This window comes from Oryzias latipes, chromosome 8 (assembly GCF_053564925.1).
Source record: "Oryzias latipes strain Hd-rR chromosome 8, Olatipes_Hd-rR_3.1".
NCBI classification, from domain to species: domain Eukaryota; kingdom Metazoa; phylum Chordata; class Actinopteri; order Beloniformes; family Adrianichthyidae; genus Oryzias; species Oryzias latipes.
The window spans coordinates 887,398-897,727 of NC_136244.1; the positions used below are offsets into that span (position 1 = coordinate 887,398).

Consider the following 10,330-nt stretch of genomic DNA (forward strand, 5'->3'; position numbering starts at 1 on the left):
GCAGGCAGGTTGTGTGTGTGCGTGTGTGTGCGTGCATGCTAAAGCAGGCAGGTTGTGTGTGTGTGTGCGTGCGTGCGTGCGTGCTAAAGCAGGCAGGTTATGTGTGTGTGTGTGTGTTTGTGCATGTGTGCATGCTAAAGCAGGCAGGTTGTGTGTGTGTGTGTGTGCGTGCGTGCATGCTAAAGCAGGCAGGTTGTGTGTGTGTGTGTGTGTGCGTGCGTGCATGCTAAAGCAGGCAGGTTGTGTGTGTGTGTGTGTTCGTGTGTGTGTGTGTGCATGCTAAAGCAGGCAGGTTGTGTGTGTGCGTGTGTGTGCGTGCATGCTAAAGCAGGCAGGTTGTGTTTGTGTGTTTTTGCGTGTGTGCATGCTAAAGCAGGCAGGTTGTGTGTGTGTGTGTGTGTGTGTGTGTGCGTGCGTGCGTGCTAAAGCAGGCAGGTTGTGTGTGTGTGCGTGTGTGCGTGTGTGTGTGTCTGCTAAAGCAGGCAGGTTGTGCGTGTGTGTGTGCGTGTGTGTGTGCTAAAGCAGGCAGGTTGTGTGTGAACTTCAGATGCCTGTGAGCAGCAGACACACATCAAACACACACAGACAGTCCTGTGGGTCGGTAAATGCCCCCCTGGCAGCACCGAGGTCCAACAGAACCTTCAGAGTTCTTGTTGCCTCACAGCTGTGACGGTTTTACCTCTGGACGTTTGCCGGACGCTTGACGGCGTTGGTCCGGCTCAGCGTTTGACCCAGCATGACCTTTCACTCATCCTCGGTGTGGTTTTAAGGTTGTTTTGTGTTTTTAGTGAACAGCTTCTGAATGTTTAACTATTCATACGGTTTCTTGTTTCAGCGTTTTAAAGCTTTCTACAGAAAGTTGAGCTGAGCTTTATTCCAGCACACGGCCCAAACCCTGCAGAGGAGTCCAGATCCCCACAGAGGTTCAGCTGGTCCAACATGACAACAGGCCGGCCCTTTAGGCTCTTCTTCCAGTTTCTGCACCTCACTCAGAATGAAGAGGCTGTAGATTTGCTCACTCTAGAGTCTGTGTGAACAACTACAAGCAAACTGCTCTTCTCTGCTTACTGCTCTCCAACAGAGCAGCCCAGCAGAGCATTATGTTACTGGAAACCTGTGGTAACACAGTCAGAGATCTGAGGCCTTCATTCAGACAAGAGTGCTGCTGTCGGCCCTGCTAGGAGCTCGTCATGTGAGTAATCCTCCTCTGTGAGTGTTCACGCTGTCTTAAGCCTCTATTTGAATATTCTGAGCAGAGTGTGTTTAGGATCCTGCTGGCCGTTGAGGTCTTCAGTTTCTGCTGATGAAGACTCCAACTTCCAAAGAACAAACATCATTTTCCAGGAATTGGACACAAAGAAGCTGCAGAAAACAAAAGCTGCTTTCAAAACCCCACATGAACCACTTTAATGTGTAAAGTTACACAGAACTGAACATGGAGCTCAGCCGATCGGTGGCAATGTTGTTAAAAAACCTAATTTTGACTTAGTTTAAATGTTTATTTAATAGTAGAATTCACAATTTTTTTTTTTAGAAATATGCAAAGACTTGAAGAGTCTTTTTCGTCTCTATGGCGACCGTTGATGCTTTCCTGTCTTCCAGAGGATGTCAGCGGCTCACTGGGAAGCTCGCCGGTGTCAGAACGCTTTAGAGCGGCGGATGGCCAGAGACCGACGGCTACGGCTGGTAAACACTGCAGTCCTCCTCTTTCAATGATTGATGAAGACGAGGCTTGTCCTTCTTCATGTACGCTTACAAACTTTTCTAAGCACACTGGAGCTGAGACACTTGCCTGGTTGACGTGTCAGATAAATACGGGATTCCCTTCATATTCTCCGGGTTTAAGGACCAGAGACCAGAGATCAAACCCCCCACAGCTGAAAAGCCCTCCACCGATCCTTCCTCATCAAAAACCGTCAGAAACGATTCTGATGCTTTATAAAACATTTATCAACAGAGAGTTTTTCCTCCAACAGCCTGTACCGTGGTGTACTTCAGGAGTCCGTTCTTCCTCCCTCATAAGTTTAGGGTCAGAGGTCATCCTCTTCCAGAAGAGAGCGATCTCTGTGCAACAAGACTGAGTGAAGGAGGAGCGGCGGGGCCGTTAGGATGTTCTTCTCTGACTGATCCTATCATTTATGAGCGCACAAACAGCTCTGACATCACCAAATAGCTTGGGTTTGGCGCCCCCTGTAGCCCGGCGCCCCCATGCCCACACTGAGGCCCTGCCTGGAAGAAACGCATCTCAGGGTGATTCTAGTTTTGACTACTGTTAGTCTGTTTACAACCTTTTTTCAACTAGCAATATTAAATGTAAAAGTTTTATGGTCTTCATGTATCAGTCAAGAGTTATGATGGTCTTTATTTTTTCATCAGATGGATTATTACTTCAGCCTGAAGACTTGAGGGGATCAAGAGTTTCTGGCTTTTCCCTGATTTGAACTCGTCTTGTTTTTACAGCTGCAGGAGAAAACTCCTGAAACCACCAAGACGGCGGCCGAATTCACCACGACGCCAAAGGATCCAGGTACACGACCTGAAAAGCAGAAACTTAAGCTGAAAGGACAGCAGACTAACTTTACATCTGATTGGACACACGTCACAAATAAATACAATCAAGTCTAGTTGAACTGCTTAAAGGTTCGTCCTACGGTTGTAACCAAAAACACTCTTTCACCTCATGTACATATGCTCATGTTTTCAGCGAGCATCAGCTCTGGGTTAGCGGTTTAAAAAAACAGACTCACTCAGAGTAACGTGATAACGGACAGACGGATCCAGCAGCTTCTGCAAACGCATAAAAGATTCAGACACACGACACAAACCGCAGGGATGTCATTTAGACGGTCCCAGCCTTTTTGGGGGTTTTTCTTGGTGTGTCATGTTTATGGCATCAAATATTAAATAAGATTCTCTTTTTTCTCAGGTGTTTCAAGCATGTAGTCTAGTTTAAAAAGCTACCACAATCTGATTGGCTTAGGTTGTCACATGGTTTTGAGAGCCACCCTGCAGTCTGTTGGTCATTGTGTGTCTCAGATGTCAGCAACAATAAACGCCAAACGGAGAATTCCCAAAACGCCACTGAGATTAAATCAGTGGAAAAGGCTGAGAGGCTCCATGACTGTGATGGAAAACGAAGAACGGATGAAGGAGGAGCATGCTGGGAGATCAGAGCAGGATGTGGAGCAGGAAGAAGCAAAGATCCGTGAGGAAGAAGAGGATGAAGAGTGGAGAGACAGTTGGTCCTGACATCCTTCCTGTGGATCTGGAAGAGTTCAGGAGAGGAGGCAGAAGACTTCTGGTTCCTCTTTGAAGAGGAAGAGTCAGAATGAAGTGATGGGAAAGAGGAGAGGAAGCTGGACGGATGCAGAGAAAACTGCAGATACAACATTTGCTTTGAAGATGCAAACCCACAACAACAGTGTGTGTAAAACAACACAAAAAACATGTTTTTCTATTTGCTTTTCAGCTGAACGACCTGAGGACCGCGGTCACGTCACGGTGAAGACGGCCAGCAGTCAGCGGGCAAAGCTCTCCAACAGATTCTCGGTGAGCGTCAGCAGAAGAAGAACTCTCACATTTATGTTTCTCATGCCTCAAACATATTATGTTGAACATATCTATATGAGTACAATCACAGTACTTTAAGAGATGGATTAAATGAAACATTGCATTTGTACACTATAGTACACTATAGTACAACACAGACAGACATGACAGAAGTGGAGTTATGTAGGAGTTATAAGGCTGTTTCTCACATTTGATGCATATTGCACAGATGGAATATTGAATATAACTGAATCTATGTGGAAAAACGGAGAAAAGTTATGGTTCTTTACGTGAACCATCACAGGTGTATCATGAATGAACCACGTTAAAACCACTGAAGTACAAAAAAACACACAAAGAACACGTAAACCAACGTAGAACATGAACCCTGTGTGACTATTGTGCTGTTTATATGCAATTCTTTAGTGATTCGCGGATCAATAACGTCGTTTGAACGTGAAATGTCTGCTGTGTACGCGTTAGAAAAGTCATGTGACGGGATCCTGAAAGGCCGAGTCAGCTGATGTCATTTCTCCGGGCAGGGACCCAAACTTTGATAACAGCAATTGTGAAATATTCTGTGGCAGCCAGCGAGGCAGCTGATGGGCCAGCGTGCTCTTCATCTCTCCTCCCCATCCAATGGTCTTGTATGACCATTGGATGAGGAACCGGAGGAGTCACACGACTGAAAAAAAACATGCAAATACATGAAACCGCGAATAATGAAACACGAATAAATGTGGGAACACGGTATTCTTAAAAAAAGAAAACATCCGTAGGTAAATCTTTTAGAGCATTTAAATGTCCAAAATGTAAAGAGAACATCTGTCAAGGCAGCAGAAAGCGATGACAGGGGCTCACTGATTTTTGTGGTTAGGGTGTAATGATTAATCAATGAATCCATTTCTATTTCTGCGATCTAACCAGATCCATTTGTCTGAGGCAAGTTGTTAATCAATCAACCTAAACCATTAAAAATCGTTTCAAAATGAACCAAATCCACGAAAATTGAACTTGGATTGATGTACTGTGGGTTTATTTGACTCTAAGGTAAAACCGACCAATCACAGCAGACAACACACATGTGATGTCATGAACACGGATCAGTCCATCATTCCAGTCCAATGTGTGGACAGACTGTGAATAAAGTCATGTGACCATCCAGTGTCTAGAATGTTCTAAGAATGTTCCCTTTGGATTCTTTGGTTGTGGAAAAACAACAGTGGTGAACTTTAGGAAACTAACATGTGAATGGATTTGACATTCATTCTAGTTTACTTGTTGGTTTGGACACAGATTTCATTAACTTGATGATCTGGAAGAAATCCAAGAATCTGGAAAACTGTTCAGGAGCAGGAATTTCTGTCTGGAAGTTTGGATGAAGAGGATCTGGATCCACTTTAGGACAGAGGATCTGGATCCACTTTAGGTCAGAGGATCTGGATCCACTTTAGGTCAGAGGATCTGGATCCACTTTAGGTCAGAGGATCTGGATCCACTTTAGGGCAGAGGATCTGGATCCACTTTAGGTTAAGAGGATCTGGATCCACTTTAGGTCAGAGGATCTGGATCCACTTTAGGTCAGAGGATCTGGATCCACTTTAGGACAGAGGATCTGGATCCACTTTAGAACAAAGGATCTGGATCCACTTTAGGGCAGAAGATCTGGATCCACTTTAGGACAGAAGATCTGGATCCACTTTAGGGCAGAGGATCTGGATCCACTTTAGGGCAGAAGATCTGGATCCACTTTAGGTCAGAGGATCTGGATCCACTTTAGGGCAGAGGATCTGGATCCACTTTAGGACAGAAGATCTGGATCCACTTTAGGACAGAAGATCTGGATCCACTTTAGGACAGAGGATCTGGATCCACTTTAGGACAGAAGATCTGGATCCACTTTAGGACAGAAGATCTGGATCCACTTTAGGACAGAGGATCTGGATCCACTTTAGGGCAGAAGATCTGGATCCACTTTAGGACAGAAGATCTGGATCCACTTTAGGACAGAAGATCTGGATCCACTTTAGGTCAGAGGATCTGGATCCACTTTAGGTCAGAGGATCTGGATCCAATTTAGAACAGAAGATCTGGATCCAGTTTAGGTTCAGAGATCCAGATCCAATGAATTGATATGGACTATGAATCAGATCAGAAACCACAAATTATGATGTGAATCAAATCTTTGTTAAAAATAATCATTACAGCCAAAAAAACTATTTTAATAAATTGGAAAAACAAGAAAAATATAAACATAAGTCAACACAGAAATCTGCTGTTTGATCATATCAGCTTGGAAAAAATGTCAGCCCAAAGCTCAAGTAACTTTGAAAGAATTCAGTCTCTCTGGTCTCCTGTGGTTGACTCCATGACTTAGGGGGTGGAGGGCCTGGTCGTCGCTGCTCCTTGCCCTTCTGCCGTGGTTTGGGGTGGGGGTCGGGGCTTCCGGTGCCTGGCGGGGGCGGTGGGGGGCTCCGTTGGTCGGGGGGTCGGGTCCGGTGCCTGGGTGGGGCGGGCTGGGGCGCTGCGTGGTCCTCTGGGCTTGGGTGTGGGGGTGCGTGGTGGGGGGGTGGGGTGGTGGTCTGGCTTGGCTTGGGGGGGTGGTCCCTTTGCCTGTGCTGGGGGGGGTTGGCGGGGGGCCCTGCTCGGGTGGGGGGGGCCCAGCGGCGCCGGATGGGCTGCCCATCTGCACCTGGGGCTGGGATCGGCCCTTCCCTGGCTCTGGGACGGGACGGGACAACCCTCTCGGGGCCCCCGGTCGCTCTGGGTGTCACCCGCTTCGGCTGCGGGGTCTGGGGTGGGGTGGGGTGGGGGGCTTGTCGGCCCTGTCCTGTGGGGGGGCGTTCTGGGGGGGAGGGGGGGCCCATTATTAGTACGGGTCGGGGGGGCTAGCGGGTCGGGGTCTCCGCTGAGGCAATCAGTGGTTGCCTCGGCCGGTTGGCCTCCTCGGTCCCGTCGAGGCCTGACCAGAGCTCTTCTAGGGCCGGCGTCTGGGGGTGGGGGCCTGGGCTTGCTCCGGGGGGGGGCGACGCTTTCTGGCTCCTCTCTCTCTGTGTGGGGTGGGTGGTGCCGGGCCTGGGGTGTCGGCGCCTCCGGGGGTGGGCCCCTGGGCTGGGTGGCCCTGGCCCCTTTGCTGGGGGTGGGCTGGGGGACGGCTGTTTGACCACCGGGGGACAGTCTACCAGCTGTCCCCAACTTACCCCCTTCCTTATATAACCTCATATTAGGGTGAGGGGGTGGGGGGTTTAGCCTGCGATGCGCCTTGGGGGGGGGCTACTTGGGAGTGGCCCCCCTCCTATGGTTGCCGTATGGAGTGGGCCCCCCCTCTTTCGGTTTTATTTGCACCTTAGACACGTAGGGTCCTTGGTAGGGGGGGTGCTTGGACATCACTGCAAGCAAGCAGCAGATGTCCTCCTGGCACCCTACCCGCCAATTTTAACCGCACCTTAGACATTTAGGGCCCCTTGGTGTGGAGGGTGAGGGGACATCACTGTGAGTAATCAGGAGATGTCCCCTTAGTGCCCTACTCGCCAATTTTAACTGCACCCCCCTTAGTACACACACCCCTCCCCCTTCAATATATACATTCAAACATAAACACACACACATGCACACAAACACCCTCTCAAACACCCATACACGCACACACATTTTACAAGGAAGGTGGGACCTGGGTCCATCTGTCCCCTACCCCGTCCCTGGTGGGGGGTGCGGGCCTCTTGGCGATGGCGGCCGTGTCCCTTGGGTGCCGGCTCCCTGGGCCCGGCGGTGCTCTCTCCGCGCGGTGGGGGGGTTCATATTACACCTGGGCCGGGGGTGTTCGTGTCCCTGGGGGGTGGGTCCTGGTCCTTGCCCCTGGGCGCTGGGCCCCGCCAAACTTCCAACATGGCCGAGCCTGGTCGGGCCATATTTATAACATCCCTTATGGGCCGCCCTTTTTTCCCCGGGGTTCCCCCCTCCTGGGCGGGGGCGGCGGGCCCCTGCCTTGCTCCTACCTGGACCAACCGTGGGCCGGGTGGGTGGCTGCCTGGAGTGCGGGGCGGGTCTCCCTTGGGGGGTCCTGGCTCGTACCTGGGGTCGGGGCGGGGGGATGCCCGGAGCTCCTGGGTGGTGGTGGGGTGCTCGTCTGGGGCTGTGGGCGTCCCTCTCCGGTGGGGCCCTGCGTTGGGCTCTTCCGGCGCGGCGGGGGGCTGCTTTCCTGGCTGGGCTGGGGCGGCGCTCTCTTTCCCTCTGCGCCTCCCTGCTCTCTGGCTCTGGGGGCCTCGCGGCGGTCCTGCTGGCCCTGGCCTGGGTGGCGGTCTTGGTCGCCCGGGGGGCGGTTGTTCCCTGCCTGTTCACGTGTGGCGCTGGGGGAATTCCGGCTGCCGCTGCTGCTGCGGCGGGGGTATGGGTGTGGGGGTGGCTGGGCGCTCCTCCTCCTTCTTTTCACATTCCACCATCCATTTTAGAAGAACATAAACACTCACCTGAGCACAGGTGTTAGCTCACCTTTGCACTAATAGTTTGCATGATTGAATGAATGAAAGATTTCACACTAGTTGGTTTAAAGGCATAGGTATGCGTTCGTGAACACTATCTGTTTTGTGTGCATGTTGACATGTGGACATTTCTGCGGCTAGCAGGTGTGTTGATAATATTTGAGTGTGTGTGAACAGGCCCCGCCCTTTTTGTACTACATTTGAACCGTACCGTAACGATAAACAACCAGTAAACCTGTCTGCTCTATGCTGCTTCATGGTCTTACCCCCCTTCCCCTCCTATTATCACCCTCCTACCCCCCCCTCTCTCTAACGTCCCTCTCTCTTGTTCCCCTCTTTCCTTTTCCGTCCGGTCCAACACCAAAGATTTTCAAACATGATTGAAATTAATAAAGTTTGGCCTCAATTACAAAAGGGGTTTATTCAGACATACCTTTGGTTTGTCTGAAGATGAATAACCCCTCTTGTTAGAATAAAATATGTCCAACACAAGAGGCCCTCAGCTATCATCTGTTTGCCTAGCTGTTGGACAGGACAAGTTAAAAAAAAAAAAAAAAAAAAAAAAAAAAAAAAAAAAATCATTACTCCCTAATAAATCTAACATCTCAGCTGATGTTTGACAGCCAACAATAATCTTTTTATCTGCTATAAGGTTTTTGTTATTCCGTCACCAGAAAACAGTGATATTCAGGGTTATAAAGGGAACAGGTTAATTATGTCGACATCATGTTTTCAGTCACTGGAGTACATCCAGCAGTGGTGAGAGACGGCTGGACAGCCACAAAGATCTGCTCATGGATTCTGCGTGGGATCTCTAAATATACATCTCCACTGTGCAATATGCTGTTGTGACAATATCATGTGTCTAATAAATGTGCCTGTCTTACTGCAAAAAAAAGTTCTCCAGTTGTGTGTTGCATTTCTGAATGGACGGAGTGTGGACCTTTGGAACAGCAGGATCAGCCGGTGAAGGATTTCAGGTCACCTTTTGGGTAAAAACAGGCTGTCTGCAGGTGAGAGAATGCTCAAACCTGAACGGACTGATAGAAATGAGGAAACACAAAGAGTGGAGTTTGTGAGGAAATCCTACGCATTTGCTCTCAGTCAGTAAGGAGCCTGTACTGGCATCTTGGTAAAGACTGAAGTGAAGGCCGCCGCCCCGAATGTCACAAGTGTGTGCAGCTTACACTGTCCTTACAAATACTTCACAATAAACCTGCAGCACGTTCACATTGTACTTTCCATTATCATGAGGAGGCCATCCGAGCCTCAGGACAACTGCCAGACACACCAGTGGTCCTCGTAAGGTGCAGCCCCCTCCGCTCTACAACCCTCTGTAGGCCCCAACAACCCAAAAACCAGGAGCACCTGGACAGGTGACCGTGACGGAGGCTTTACATCTGTGACGCTGAGGAGAAGCCCATTTCTTCAAGTGTGTGTGCTCTGAAGCACAGAGGTTTACACTTAAATATAAGTACTAGCAATTCCTTTTTTAAAGGTATAAAACCGAGGTTATGTATTTCGGAGCGCTAGCAGGTCCGCGACTATTGATGACGTCATGGAGGTGGAGTACTGTCCGAATTCGAAGACACCTTTTCCACAACTCTCCGTTTGAAGGTCTAAATGTAGGGGTTTCATTCAGATGTGGCCTTAGTGTGGTAAAATCTTGGTAATTATGAACTTTATAAGTCAAATAAGTAAAAAATGTTACTACAACAGGGAAACATGCAGAGAAATAAACAGAGAGAAAAGCCAACTAGAAGTAAGAAAGACCGACTGGACACTAAGGAAAGACATCAACAATCAAAGCCGAGGTTCAGAATCCTGAAGAAGTGGTTATGTGTAGAGATGGATGGATGTTAACCCTACAGCTCTATCGCCGGGTCATTTTCACCCGAGCATGATGTGGCCTTGGGCGGCAGTGGCTCAGGTGGTTGAGCAGGTCATCCAATGATCAAAGGGTCAGCAGTTCGATCCCCACTCCCCCCAGCCAACCGTCGTTGTGTCCTTGGGCCAGACACTCCACCCTCCTTGCCTCCAGCGTGGCTCCACTGGTGTGTGCATGTGCATGAATGTCCTGGTGATGGTCAGAGGCGGGAACTGGCAGCCACGCCTCTGTCAGTCTGCCCCAGGGCAGCTGTGGCTACAACCATAGCTACCATCACCAAGTATGAATGAGGAGTGAATGAATAATGGACACAATGTAAGCGCTTTCAGCGTCTGGAAAAGCGCAGATAAATCCAATTCATTATTATTATTATTATTACCAGGGAAGTCTCCCATGTCCCAGGAATGGGTGGACC

The 10,330-nt window shown here is 49.4% G+C and overlaps 1 long non-coding RNA gene across 1 annotated transcript; it reads left to right on the plus strand.

Annotated features, from left to right (window-relative positions):
- The first annotated feature begins 1,054 nt into the window (after nt 1-1,054).
- Nucleotides 1,055-8,921, plus strand: LOC144994189 (uncharacterized). Its single transcript, XR_013657615.1, has 5 exons — nt 1,055-1,192; nt 1,603-1,686; nt 2,461-2,527; nt 3,470-3,549; nt 8,764-8,921. It is a non-coding gene; the product is annotated as an uncharacterized LOC144994189 (long non-coding RNA).
- Nucleotides 8,922-10,330: the final 1,409 nt, after the last annotated feature.